Source organism: Lissotriton vulgaris, chromosome 6 (assembly GCF_964263255.1).
Source record: "Lissotriton vulgaris chromosome 6, aLisVul1.2, whole genome shotgun sequence".
Taxonomy (NCBI): Eukaryota; Metazoa; Chordata; class Amphibia; order Caudata; family Salamandridae; genus Lissotriton; species Lissotriton vulgaris.
This window is the reverse complement of record NC_141694.1, coordinates 709751917-709766659: the sequence shown is the minus strand read 5'-3', so window position 1 is coordinate 709766659 and position 14743 is coordinate 709751917. Positions and strand designations below refer to the sequence as shown.

Sequence of the window (14743 nt, the reverse complement as noted above, 5' to 3'; positions counted from 1 at the left end):
ACAATACTCCTAATACAGTATATAAATAAGACTTTAAAAGCAAGAGATAAAAAACAGTCCCTTCACAATTTAATATTAGCAATTCCTAGTAAGTTGCGGAAGTGTGCTAGCACAGTTGTAACAGCTTAGAATTTTTGATTTGGGCTCCTCTATTGCACCACATAGAGAACAGGTTTCTGGAGGTCGCAAACACAATTAAGGGGGTGGTGTCATATTTCAATATTCTAAATACTTCCCTATAATCCCTGAGACCCATAGACTTACATAGTTGAATGATCAATTTGGCTCTGGCCTTAGAGTAGAAAGGGCAGAAGAGCAGAACATGCAGATCCGTCTCTTCGCTTCTTTCACACCCTGGGCATAAACTAGATGCGTGATGAGCCGTTGACCACTTGTTTGTCACTGCCCTCACTTGGAGTGTTCCATGTCTAAATTGGACATATAATTTCTTCGCCAGTGAGGGCTGGATATCGTCCAAATATTTCTCAGGTTGATAATTATCCTTGACTTCCAGGAAGCTGTTGGTCAACCTACCCAGAGATGGGTTTGATGCTATCTGATCCATTCGATATTGTTTGAGCGCTTTGACCAGCATCCTCCTGGGGGTCAGGGTGGAAGTAAGTTCTGGAGAGCCACAAGTCTCCCTTCCCCAGTGCATAACAAAGCTGTTTAACATGCTTTAGCCATTAGATTTTTCCCACACCCCTTATGGTCAATAGATCCCTAAGGTCCTCCCTATAGCTTAGCAGCTCAGGTGTAGACCAGAGTCTCCTCCAGTACAGTAAAGGACGATTAGAGATAACCTCCTGTATGGGGACCAAACCCAAGTCTAGCCGTAACGGGATCAAAGGTGTGCTCTGCGGGAGTCTCAGTAGGTGCCTAGTAAAGCTGTTCTCAGTAATAAACAGCAAGGAGGCGCTGACGTGGCCCCATAGCTCTACACCATATAGCGCCACACCTCTCGCCTGTGCTTTATAAATTTCCACTGGCGGTCCCCGGGTTTTAAATGAGCACTCGTTATAAACCTTTAAAATACCTCCCGAGGCTTGGACCAGCTTCATGCTTGCCTTGGCCATATGCGACCCCCATTCCATCTTGTCATTCAGTGTAACCCCTAAATATTCAAAAGTGGAGACTCTTTCGAGCACCGTGCCATTCAGGGGGGCGGGGGGGGGCAATTGGGTGATTTGACATTAAAAACCATAAATTTGCCAATGGTGTCAAGCGCTTTGCTGGATACATGGAGCACTCCTGTATATGCCAGATGGAATCCTCCTCTACAATTACAGAAGGGATCCCCACCAGGGGTTCAAAATGGCAATTGAAGTCACCCCCCAGTATTCTATGTGCCGGAGCAGGGTACAATGATAGGAGTTCATCAAGAGCCTCAATCAAAGATAACCCCCGCGACTGGGGAGTGGGGCGCAAATAGATATTAAAAACCACCACTGACGTACCATCCAGATATTTGAGGGCAATGAACAGAATGTCCGGGGAGTGAGAATCAATCACTTTCACTGAGCACCCCAAATGAGTGGCTACCCATATGCACAGTGCCCCCGAGGGTCTACCCCTTGTTCCCTGTACAGCTGGTATATGGTATGATGGAAAACCCACCCTTATGGGGGCAGATGACATCCAGGTCTCTTGGAACAAGCACACATCGTACTGGTCCACCAACTACCCCCATTCTGGGTTGGGTAACTTAGATCCCAACCCCGCTAAGTTCCATGACCCTATTAATGATCTGCGGGAATGTACCCTTACAGGGCTATCTGTAGTGGGTGGAAGCACATTGGTAGAGGGAGTTCCTGCAAGGTTGTCCAGCTCGGTTCCGTCTCCTGGGGGGCGTGGATTTAAATATAGAATTGGTGGGGTCGTTGGTGAACCAACTTCATTAACCCCCGAAACCATCTTGGGCAACTCCTCTTCTGCCCTCTCGCCCTCCTTCACCACAGAACACCCAGCTACATTAAGATCTATAACGTGTGGCCAAATTGGGTGAAATAGTCAATCTAAGTTGTTCAAAGCACTAAATCTATTCTCCACAGCTATATTGTATTCTACCCCCTCTCCGCCATTGTGGAAATAGGATTGTCAATGTCCACCAGGAGCCCGTTCCTGTGAGTAGAAATACCCTAGGCGACGTAGAATGATTGATCCCAGTTGACGAGGACCACCCCATTCAAGAATGTAGTTAACCACTCTGGGATCCCTAAAGTTAATGATACCACAATCCCCTCCAATGTCTTTAGGTTTAGTCCCTAACCAGCTAACTCTTCTGGCGAATAAAATTTCCCCCTGGCCCGATTTCATTAGTGGTCTGAATCTGTTCAGCCAGAATATGATTTTATTCTTCAGCTCGGGGAACGTTTCACCTCGCTCTCCTGACAGCGATGGAACTCCCATTAATAACGATCACATACTGAGAAGCCTCAGGGGGTAACTGTAGGCAAGGTAGTGATTGTCGAGATGCATTGTCGGGAGGGATTGAAGCAGACTTTTGAGGCGTCAGGCCCGGGTTGGCTGATGTTTACTGATCACTTTTGGGATTAAAGATGGATCTCCGGGGCAAGAGCTCGCATTGTATGAGTGCACACTGGGTAGAATAGCGGGGCCGGAAAAAATGGGGACGGTAGAGCGTGTAGACGTATTCATTAGGCCCGACCCTTGTGCCAGGGTATCTGATCGAGGGCCTACGCCTTGTCTTGGACCTTGAGATGCCTGATTAGTGTTTCCTACAGCCGTTGTCGGAGAATTGTTCCTAGTCGGGGTGGGTAACTGTTCGCTTACTCCGCTCTTGGTGTTTATCAGTGAAACAACTTTGTCAATTCTACTCATCATTTAAACTGGGATTTGATGAGCTGTTCCATTTGTGCCTGAAGATCAATTAGTAAATGAGTAGCCCACACAGGAGGTGCTAGAGTGGAGAAGGAAGAGCCTGCGTCAGCCTGGTAAGTATCTAAGACAGATGTACTTGGCTTAGCTGCTTTTTTATGTGGTTTAGGCTTCTTATTTCTGGGGTGATACTTAGGTACCTTTTTAGCTACCTGGGGACTAAAGAGGGGGATAAATTACTGTGAGAGCTGACATCTGGCTCAATCTGCGCGCATGAGAGCTCAGCAGAAGAGGGCGCTAACATCGAATCAGGAGAATTAACTGTGGCTAAAGATGCATTCCCGGGTGACAAACGGGGGGGCATGGCAGGTGTAAGCGAAAGACGTCTTTCGGTATTCTCTATAGCCAAAGCAACCACCCCTATTGTTTTTTGTAACATTTTGTCAATTGCCGTTAGGCTCGGGACTGGGGTTGTTAAAGCTGCTTTTTGCCGTGTGAAAGGGTGGGTGGTTGGAGGATTAGTTTTGCCCATAGCTCTCGGTGTTGGGTTCTCACCAAGGATTAAAATTGGTAATGCCCCCAGCGCTGGATCTTCACACACTACACCAGCGATGTGTCTCCCACGAAGCGGAAGGCGCAAGAAGTTTTTTAAAGTCCCCGGTGGAAGGGGGAGGGGCCAGCAGTCCGGTCGTAGCTCTGTGGCAGTCTGGGAGCTGTAGACGCTCTTTGTAATGCCCCCCGCGCTGTATCTTCACACACCATACCAGCGATGCGACTCCCGCGAAGCGGGAGGCACGTGAAGTTTTTTAAAAGTCCCCGGTGGAGGGGGGAGGGGCCAGCAGTCCGGTCGTGGCTCCGTGACAGTCTGGGAGCTGTAGGCGCTCTTGGTAACCCCCCCCCCCCCCCGTGCTGGATCTTCACCCACCACACCAGCGGTGCGTCTCCTGCGAAGAGGGAGGCGCAAGAAGTTTTTGAAAGTCCCCGGTGGAAGGGGGAGGGGCCGGCAGTCCAGTCATGGCTCCGTGGCAGTCTGGGAGCTGTAGTCGCTCTTAGTAATGCCCCCGCGATGGATCTTCACACACCACACCAGCGATGCGTGGTGTTTGGAAATATACATAATCAAATATTATACAGCACGCATCTTGGATGTCAGTGCCCTTGATTTCTGTCTGATGAAGTGTCATTTTCTTTGACAGAGACTGATGGACCCTGTTTTTCAGAGCTAGCACCCACACCATGAAATGTGCTTCCATTGAGCCAAAACTATCACAACATGACATAATATGACATTAAGCTAAATACATCTTAAAATCAATTGAGACTTCCTTAATACCAGTTTGCAGGACTACTTTAATCAGTGGAAGATATAAAAAAGCAGCTGCAAAATTACAGATTAATGCTGTGTCAGGCATTTAGCAACTGTGCAGGTTTCCAGTCTCATTTTCATAAAACAACCTCTACAACTAGCATTTGCAATGCAATAAGTCTCGCATTTGCTAGAGTTTAAGGTATTGGATTTGTAAATTTCAATGCCTTTTATTGATATGTTTTGATAATTAACACATAAATTAAAGGCATTGTCATTTACAATGCCAATAGCTCAAACTCTTGTAAATGTGAGACCTATTTCACTTCAAAGAAGCAGCCGCCATTGTCCCTGGCTGCTTGGAAAGTGAAAGTGCGCATGGTGCGCTAAATGTTACAGGAAAGCATGTCATGCCTGCAGTAGTAGAAACTCATTTAATAAAATAGTGCTTACTGACTAAGTAACAGGTACCATGTAACAACAGAAGTAAAAGGGCCAGTCCTCATGGAAGGTTACAAATGAAGACAAGGAGGTACTAAAGAGAGACTGACAAGCCTATTAACGAATCAGAACCCAGCATTTACAAAGGACAATGATTCAAGCCATTGGAAAATATGGGCGTAGAGTGGGTGGAGCTTCAAATCCATACTCAAATGCAGCATGCCTCACAGAGCAGTGCATCTGCTGCCCAGGCTTGACCTAAAAATTATGTTTGGAACAAGTGACCTGTGCGAAACTTGAATTGTAAATTAGATGTACAGTGCTAAAGTCTTTTTTCACCTTGTCAGTCATTGTATCTAATGGTAAAAACTGTCTGACACTGATCCATAATAGCCAGTTACTGGCACAAACTATTGCCATTTATACGAGCAATTGTATAGTGCACAATCTGATAAAACTGGTAATAGTATGGCACTGTACACTACAAATCTAAAAGTGTAAACAATACTTTTCAAATGGTTCTGAAGCTTCCATGGCAGACCGTATCCTGATTCTGCATTTGGACATGTGCTTTCAGTAGGGTGACAGTGAATGTACCTCTAATAGTGAGTGTTAACTTTAATGAGTTGTATGTCAAAGTTGCTAATCTTTGGTGGGTGAGGGTAATCTGAATACAAGGAAGTTGGTCCACTATTTTCATATTTAATTCTGAGACTTCAAGGAGGTGAAACTCAAAGGTGTTCACACCCCTAAACCTCAACTCAAGAGCACAAAAAAAGCTATGTGTAGGTCCAAGTTGCAAGCCAAGGGTTAATTGTGCAAGCTGTTTTTTGTACCAGAGGGTGGGCCTGACACTGGCCACTGAAAAAGTTGTGAACATGCACAAAGTAACATACATGTTTGCAACCATTTCTAATGATTTTCACACTCAATTTCACATCTAAAGAGAGTGCATGAAAACTGTTAAACATTTTAAATTTGGGTATGAAAAACTCGTCCATATCTTACAAGGATAGAGAAGTAAGTAGTTCTGTCTCTTCAACCCTAATTTCGAGGAGCAGAAAGAGATGCATTGACCTTAAGAGTAATCATAAACTGTTGGATTATCTGTAAGTAAAAAATCAATAAGCAGAGAAACAATAATGGCACCATTTTCTTACCATCCATGACTCTTTCTAAGTTTCTTGTCTTCCTGCATTCTCTTCATTGGAACTGGCCACCACATCATACTATATTCAACCCTCTCCTATCTAAAGCATTCTTGCTTTTTATGTTCTCTATCTCTGCCAGACTAGTAGTCCATGCCTGCTCCCCTTCATTGCTTGTCGTCCTTTGTCCACATTCTCAGTCCCTACGTTCTTTGCCAGTCTCTCTAAAGAATCTCCCCTTTCTAATTATCATTGAAAAGGGGTACTTAAAAAACTAAACGTGTAAGGGTCCTAACTCGCAACAGGGATTTATTAAATTTCACCAGTTCTGCAACCCTATTAGTCTGCAGTTAGTCACTCTTTTGAATTGTAAACCGTAAATCACACGTTCTTATATAGCGCCTTTCACGGTAAGGTCTCACCGTAAGGTCTCAAGGCGCTTGCTTTGGGAACCCGTCCTGGCCTTTCCCTGCGGGATTACCCCTACTGGGCATCCCCAAGGTGAAGACCAGGCATCCCATCGCAGTGGGACCATAGTGGAGATTAAGCAAGCTTTTGCCCAGAGTTTCAGTGTGAATCCACAATTCGAGTAGGCGCCGAGGCGAGAATTATCGAGTCCGTGGACATTTGGAGCTCAAGGACCTACCACGTAAGGGATTGAACCCTGGTCCCGGGTCTGACCTCTGCATCATGTACTGCCTCCTCTAACCAGTAAGCCACACTTCTCCACATTGTGCACTGAGCTTTCCTCTTTCTTATCGTCTAAAATTCAAGCTATTAGAATATGGTTGTTTCTGATGCCTCAGGGAGCCAGAAAAACAGCTGCCTGCATTGTGTGCCCTTTAAAAGCCGAGAAGGCTGTTTGAAAATACTCCTGAAGGCTAGGCTTGGCCACAAGGAGCAAAACGAACTAACGATGGAGTGAATCGGCCCGACGGAGCCGAGATATGCATCGTCAAAATGTGCCCTCTAAAACAAAGAAGAAACCAGGCGTCGGGGCGTAAACACAGGCCCCCGCAGCCCCCGCAGCCCCCGCGGGGAAGGGAGGGGGCAAGCTCCCGGGGCCCCCTCAGCACAGCACTCTGGCTATAGAGCATATGATTGAGCGGGGAGGGGGGGCTCCTTTTGCCCCCCTCAAGATTCGTTACGCCAGTAGGCACTCTGCCTGACTTATTTTGATTCCACCGGGGAATGCAAAGATCTTGGGGGCCACTACAATGTATTTCTATTCATCCATGGGGACAGGGGCGTGTGTGGGGCCACGCCCTGAAACAATTGGAGGACCCCAATTCCATCTCGAAATGTGCCTTCATTCTGACCTCTTTTTCTTCCTCAAACATCTTTCAAAACACTCTCCTTTGCCCACTAGTCTCTTTCATGATTGCTTAGGCACCAGTGCAAGGGCACTTTCAGGTAACTGTGCCCATTACAAGCTGATTAATCAACCAACCAACGAATCAGTGGCGGCTGGTGATCTTTGACAGTTGTGGTGCATAAACCCCTTTCTTGAATTGGAACACGTAAGCAAGTGAAGTGTGTGAGCATGGAATCATTGTAGAATGTTTGGGGTGGTTCTGCTCTGCGAATATTTGAAAAAGCAGGGCAAAATGGGGCATTTTGTTGGACTTTTTCAGATACAAACTCCATTGGTTCTGACGGTACATCTTTTGTGTTGTTCCAAGTAAGATCTACTGTCATTAGAGATCTTGAAGCTCACTATACACATGAAAACCTTCACAAAATGAAGTCACTCAATGGACTTTTAACCCCTTCCATGCTGATGACAGAACGGTTCCGTCATCAGCATCGGTTGAGCTGTGCTGATGACGGAACCGTTCCGTCATGACTCCGCCCGCGCAAGGCGGAGTCAGCACAGGCGGAAAATACGCCCCGCACGGAAGGGGTTAAATGTAATATCTCCTAAAAATTATTAATTGCTATATGCATTTGAAGCACTAAAGAAAATCTGGGCATGCAAAGTCACCTGACCTAGATATTATTGAAAGCATCTTTCTTCAGTTTGTTTTATCATCCAGTCCCCTTCTAAGTAGATTCTCAGTCATATGTTACGGCAGAGACACTACAAGAAAGAGGCAGGGCGAACAAACCAAAGGTTAAACAAATATCAAAGGCCATAGAGATCTCAGCAGGATAATCTTACAGGCTCACACAGCAGCACAATTGTTCAGTTACAAAGAGAGCCCATAATCAGTCAGCAGAGAGAGTACATCAATCTTACATGCTCAGGTCGTGAACAATACTGCTGTTAGCATAATAAAACTTTTATTCATAAAGATGATAATATGTCTCTATCTAAATCATGCCATAAAGTCCATTGCAGGAAGCAACTGCTGGTATCAAGGAACCAAAATATGCAATTAGTCTTCCAAACGCAGCATAAATTACAGATTTTCATTTCTGTGAAATGTTTAGTTCTTAACATCATGTCATATTCACCAATGACTAGCCTTTACTAGGGACTAAAATAGAAAACCTTTCATCTCCATTCATCATCATCAAATATCAGGCACCCGAAAAGTGTCATGTCTAGGCCACAAAGTGGAGCCCACTTTCCAGGGATCAAACACATAGATACGAGTGCATAAACAGTCACACTTATCAACCCACTCACATAGACTCATACTCAGTTCAGGGGCGTAATGCACACCCATGCAACCCTTGCAGTGCAGGGGACCCACCATCCCTTCAAGGGGGCCCCATTCAGCTCAAGTCCAATGAATTTCAATGAGATTTGGGAGTCTCAGGGGGCCCTCATCACATTCTGTAGGGAGCCCCATCATTTTGCGTTTTGCCACTGTCTGAGTTTGAGCAACATAATGCAAGTATTTTGGATTAAAGTAAATAACTTGGGTCCTAGACACAAACAGAGGTTGAATATTAGTCTTATGAATGATAGACAGTCATATCAGAAGGATTAACGGATTGGAGCCAGTCTGATAGCATTCTGGCCTGTTCCCCGCTCAGTTCTCTGAAACACAATCTGCCAAGATACCTTATTGTTAACTGGCCCGAAGATTGTTTGACTGCTTTCTTTTGCTTTGTCTTCACGCTCCCGAACTCTTACGTGGTAAAATATCACCCTCCAGTTTTCAGACATGTTTCCATGAGATAAACTGTGTTGTAGAAATAAAATTCAATCTTGCAGTCCACCAGAGCTTTTTCATGTAGAGTTCCAAATCTAAGGTCTGGAATGAATATGGTAAGAGGGGTCAATTTAATTTCAAAAGAAAATATTGCACCAAGAGTTATGTGCATCCCACACTTTAACTTTTTATTTATGATGCCTTGATGTAGAAACCGCTCCTGATGGTAATTTGTCTGCACAGAAAAACGACACTTGTAGGTAGCTCAGAAGCACAGGCAGAGATGTTTTAAGGGATAGGCAAAGTGGGCAGTTGCCCAGGGCAGCCCTCACCTTACAAGGCACCCCTGGAAACTGAAATTTCTATCTATTTCATTCATGTCCATCTCATTTCTTTGCCTAAACCCCGTTCCCGCTCTGCCTACTTCTACCTCTGACTCTGCCTCTGCCCCTCTTGTCATTTTAAGGATTTTTGAAGTCCCAAGCAACTTTTGAATTTAATTTGAATTTAAAAACATTTATTAAGTGCACATATACGTGGCGGTTTCTTGGCACTGAGGAACGTTAGGGCCTGGATGGAGACTGTGGGAAAACTTTAAACTGAGAAGGCTTGCAGAAAAAGATGGGTTTTTAGGGCCTTACGGAAGTCGGGGTAGGACAGAATGGATCTGAGGGCAAGGGGGAGAGAATTCCAAAAAGTAGGGCAGAGGACAGCAAATGTTACCCCCCCCCATCCCCTTCTTTCTAAAACGGGGGACTGAGAGGATGGACTGGGTGGATGAACACAGCTCTCTTACCGGAATGTAGCTTGAGATTGCCGAATTTATGAACGCTGGGGCGGTTCCAGCTCGAGCCTGAAACGCGGTACCGCCAAGTTTAAAGAGGGCCCGCTCCCTAATGGGCAACCAGTGTAAATTCTTCAATACAGGGGTGACGTGATGTAATTTAGGGAGACCATGAATGAGGCGGGCCGCTTGGTTCTGAACCAGCTGTAGGCGTCGGAGGGCATAAGCCGGGGCGCCATTATACAAGATATTACCATAATCCAGTCGTGATAATACCATTGCCATCATGATGAGTTTGAGAGCAGAGGGAGAGAAGAATCTGGAAATTTTCCGGATAGTGCGGAGAGTGAAAAAACAAGAGGATACCACCATACTAATCTGGGAGTGCAGGGTAAGATTTTGATTTAACGTGATCCCAAGTGTTTTAACTGAGTGGGAAGGTGAGGGAGGGGGACCAAGTGAAGGGGGCCAAAACGTGGGGGTCCCGGGACTGGATGTACCACCCGTCAAAATCAACTCGTTTTATCTGGGTTAAGTTTAAGGTGGTTAAAGTTCATCCAGTCCCTGATAAAAATCATAATGGATTGGAAGTTATGGATGGATTCAGGAGAGTGGGAAAGGTTAAAGATTAACTGGAGGTCATCTGCATAGTTAAAGACGGTGACCTCCAGTTGCTGTAAAGCAAAAATGAGGGGGAAAATGTACAGGTTGAATTAAAGGGGGGAAAGGGAGGAACCTTGAGGGACACCACATTGTACCTTACGTGGGGGAGCAGAAACCCCTTTTTTAACAGTAAAAACACAAATTTTTACTGTTTTCATGTTACCCTGTTAAAGTTTAACATATTATTTAGTATTGTTTGGCATCATGCCAGCTTGGAAATACAGGAACTGTGTAGTAAAATTAAATTTTGTTCCTTGCAGCAGCCCCCAAACAGTGTCTTGCCGAGTGCCCCCAAAGTTCGTAAGCGACACTGAGCACAAGAGACCTCACCAGCAAAGACAAACTTGTATGAGAAAGTCAAACTTCAGATCTTCATAGACTCCTACCTGGCTGATGTCAGGACTAAACCATCTCTACTGTCATTTGGCCATCATCTAAGGACTCATCTTTTCAGACTATATTTGACATGACACTAAGGAATTAACCATTTCTTATTTACATTATCCTGTTGCTACAACACCATCCATTCCCCATTGTCATTAATGCTCCCACTGATTCCACCTACTCTTTACTTATCCTTTCTAGCACTAACCCATAGAGTTGATATTACTAAGGGGTATTTTCTTCTTCTGCATTTCCTACCCTGTGGTTATTGTCAATCGTTAGCTATTTGCCAAGTAAAATTTCAAAGAATCTTGGCAAATTTAAATCATCTTAGTGTAAATCATCTTAGTTTCATAATAACTCTAGAGGTGGCAAATACACCTAGTGGTTTGCGATAAAGAAAATTTATGGGAAGAACTGAGCTGAGCCAAGCAAGGGGCTTGGCTCTAAGAGCCCAAGTATGAGCCGTGCCCACAAATAAAAAATAAGCAGCACCAGCCACCACATGACATAAAATGGAGTGCAGCTAGGTGAAAGGTGGAGGATGAATGGAGAGTGTACCTTTATCCCAGTCCTTGTGCTCCCCATCACACTGCCCCCACTTCTATCTCCTCCCTCCAATTTCATGTGCACCATTGGGAGGATTATCAAATGCATGATTCCAGGAGCTGTGGATGTCCTGATGATGGTGGAGGAACCAAGAGAGGACCTGGCATGTTTCACACTCGTTAAATTTCCGGTGAGCCAAATGGTCTGCAAAAGAAAGTATTTCTTTAGTCTGCGAGTACCTTTAGGGAAAATCTAATTGGCCCACGAGGCCCATCACTGAAATTTTCACAATGTTTACAATTGAGAGAGTAGGGATCAAGGAGGCAATTGAAAATTCAAAGAGCCCATGCATTGACACTGGCTTTCGCGGCTTGCCACCTTTCCAAAAGTAGAATACTGCCCATGTATCCATGTTTTTAGAGTCTCTGAAGGTCTGGTGGTCTACACAAATACAACTTCATATAATGTTTGTATTCATTTGTAAAATGACCTTTCTATTTTTGTTTACTTTACTTATTAGTAAGGGATTATTATGGCAGATGTAGAGCACATTTTAAAGGGCTTTCTTTTTATATTCTTATATCTTATTGCTACTTTGTTCCTTTCCTTAATCACCCTGTGTTTTTGTTCTTTGAAACTTTATATTGCGCAAACTCAACCCAAATGTACTGGAGTGCTTTACATGAGCACCAGTTACATTATACAAAATCACATTATTTTTATTTTACCCATAATAACAAGATGTTGAGCAGACACCGAGACACAAACCTAGGACCCCAATTGCAAAGTTGGCAGCTCTGGCCTTACACCACATTACCTCCTCGCAAGTCTTCCTCACCACCAGAGTTACGTAATGAGCTTTAGCTCCACACCAGAACCCTCCAAAGCAAATTAGCATTCCATGCCTCCCCAATATGGCTGACCACCGCCGCCCTTGACCCAGTATAAGGGGAAGGTCGACCCAACCCACTTCCTTTTTTATTGGTTCTGTGCTGCAGATTCCTCAGAGCGTGTTTCAGGTAGGTTGGGGCGAGGTCCTGCTCTAGCCGGTCCCAGGGCCCTGTGAAGGAGGCTCTGCTCGAGTGGGTTCACGCACTGGGCTGTTCCCCTGCCTTCTGCCCCTCGCACTACCCTTTCTGTTTTTACCACTCTGCACTAGCCGGCTCTGGTGGTTGCAGGCTCTTAGGGTTTGTTCTGCCCTGCACTACCGGGCTCCCAATTTTGGAGCCCTCTCCGATGCCGGGGCATGTCCTAGGGTTCTGACCTACATGCCGGTTCCCGGCACATGCAGTTTCCACAATCGCCACCACACCCTTGTTTTTGCTGGACATACGTCAGTGGCCTGGAGTACGTGGGGCACATGTCCTCAGTGATTTTGGTGCTGTATTGGCCTGTACTACCTCCGGGGGGGTGGTGCCTATCATGGCCGGCTTCCTGCTGCCTTTAGTGTTGCCTGGCGAGGTGGGCTTATGCGCTGCTCCCTGCATGCGGTCCGGTGGCAGTGTTGGAGCTCCAGGCCCGGTCTCGCAGGCGGCCCCATGGTGGCTGAGCCCACCCCAGGGTGGGGTTCTGGGTCTATGTACATGGCAGGCTGCCGCTGTGCATGGGGTGCTGAGGCATGGTGCTGTCTGCCGGGTGGAGCTGGGCGCTGCGGCAGTTCAGCCTGTGGCAGGCTCTCAGCATGTTTTCCTTTTTGCTGTGGTGTTTACCGGCTGGTCTCCCGGTTTAGAACCAACTGGTGTTGCAGTGTGACTGTGACTCCCCTTCCCCTGAGGTGCTGGGGCACTTCCGGGTTCACCTTCCACTTCATGCTCCAGCCCCGCCTGCCCTCCTCCCGCTTCTCTGACGGGGTTTGGGTGCTGGAGGCCCATGTCCGGGGTTCCCTCCTCCCCCCTCAGAGCCGCTGTGAGGCCTTTGTCCCGGCTCATACTCCTGGCTCGGGAGAAGCAGGCGCCCTAACACTGTGGGTGCATGATTTCTGTCTGGACGCATGATTTTTACACGTTGGCGATGTTGCAGCAGGTGCCCTCCTTTATCCTCACTGGAGGTTTGGGTAAGGCTCCCTACTCCTGTTCCTCCGTCCTTTGTGCGAGTCTGGTGGGTGCATGCAGTTTTGCCTGTCAGCGCCCGGCACACTTTGGGCTCGTGAGGCGGTGACGGTGGGATGCCGACAGTCTTTGGGGCACAGTTGCTCATTTTTCAGCTCCCCCTACAGGATTGCGCAGCCTGTTGTTGGCTCCCTTGGGGCTACTATGTTTTCTTTCGTGGATGTCTTGGCCTGTTTCTCTTCTCTTTGATACATCTTGTTTTGTGATACTCACTCTACCTCTCGTGGGGTTGTTCCGTTTACTGGCTGGGCGCGTGTCGCTATCCTGCTCTGCATTTTGTGCGTCTGTGTGTCCAATGGCTTGTAAGTGGGTGCGGCCATTTGCGGCTGTGGTTTTTATTTTTTGCCTGCCTTTTGATTTCCCTGGGGCAGAGGAGGCTCCACCTTGAGGTCACGGGCTGTGTGCCTTTGTTACTCCCTCCCCTTGGGTGGGTCATTCACGAACGCTAGTCTCTTCCTTAGCTGGGATCTCCTGAGCAAGGGGTTCAGGCAACCAGACACCTGTGGCTAGAGGGTGCTGCAAACTAAGTTGTGCTGGGGCAGGTGTACTGTTCCCATACCAGCTGCTCCTACTTTCCTGGTATTGGAAGTGGCTTGTGGTTAGCCTGGCTGAGTGCAATGGTGGTGTTGTGACAGTGTCTCACTTGCCACTTCTGGCTTCTCTTCCTCTGCTCATATGGTGTTGATATGTGTCAGTAGGCATTATGGGTGGGCAGTTGCGTTTTTTTTTCGCATTCTTCTGTTCTGTGTCTCTGATAGTTCGCGGTTTCCGTGCATCCGCTTTTCCTATCCTGTTTGCCTCATTGTCTTCGTGTTTATGGCTCTGGCCTTCTCTTGCTGGGATTGTGATTCGTGTCTCCTTTGGTGTACAGCCTCATGTCCGTTGTGTTCCTTTCCCGGATTAGTCTGTTTCTTTTCAGGTGGTGCTTGCTGCTCTGGTCACATGCTGCCTGTGGTGTTGTCATTTTTTCACATCTGGTGCGGGTGCATTTCTCGTCTACCGGGAGTGGCTGTCTCGAGCGCTGCGTGTTCATGAGAGTCTACAGCCACACCACCCCGGAAGCACCTGATCTTGTCTGCTCTCAGAAGTTAAGCAGGGTTGGGCCTGGTTAATACCTGGGTGGGAGACCACCTGCAATACCAGGTGCTGTAGGTTGATCCTGTATGGCTAAAGAACAACAAGGGCACCCAACGAGTCAGCACAGTACCTTGGGGAACATAGTCTATATTTAACAACAGTGGTCCTATGCATGCATTGTTACGACGTAATGAATATAGACACAATGGAACTATATTTGTTGTAGCGATTTGTCCAGCCGGACAGTGATCACTTAAGAGTTTTTACTGATTTTAAAATTAAAGAAAAAGTTATCTTACAATCACGAAGAGTGAGACACAACCTGTGCCTTCACGCTTACA

At 46.5% G+C, this 14743-nt stretch overlaps 1 non-coding gene and 1 pseudogene across 1 annotated transcript; both read left to right on the top strand.

Moving 5' to 3' along the window:
* The first annotated feature begins 13691 nt into the window (after window positions 1–13691).
* LOC147707884 (Nuclear RNase P) lies at window positions 13692–13991 on the top strand. Its single transcript, XR_015297107.1, has one exon.
* Window positions 13992–14362: 371 nt separating this feature from the next.
* LOC147707883 (5S ribosomal RNA) lies at window positions 14363–14480 on the top strand (annotated as a pseudogene).
* Window positions 14481–14743: the final 263 nt, after the last annotated feature.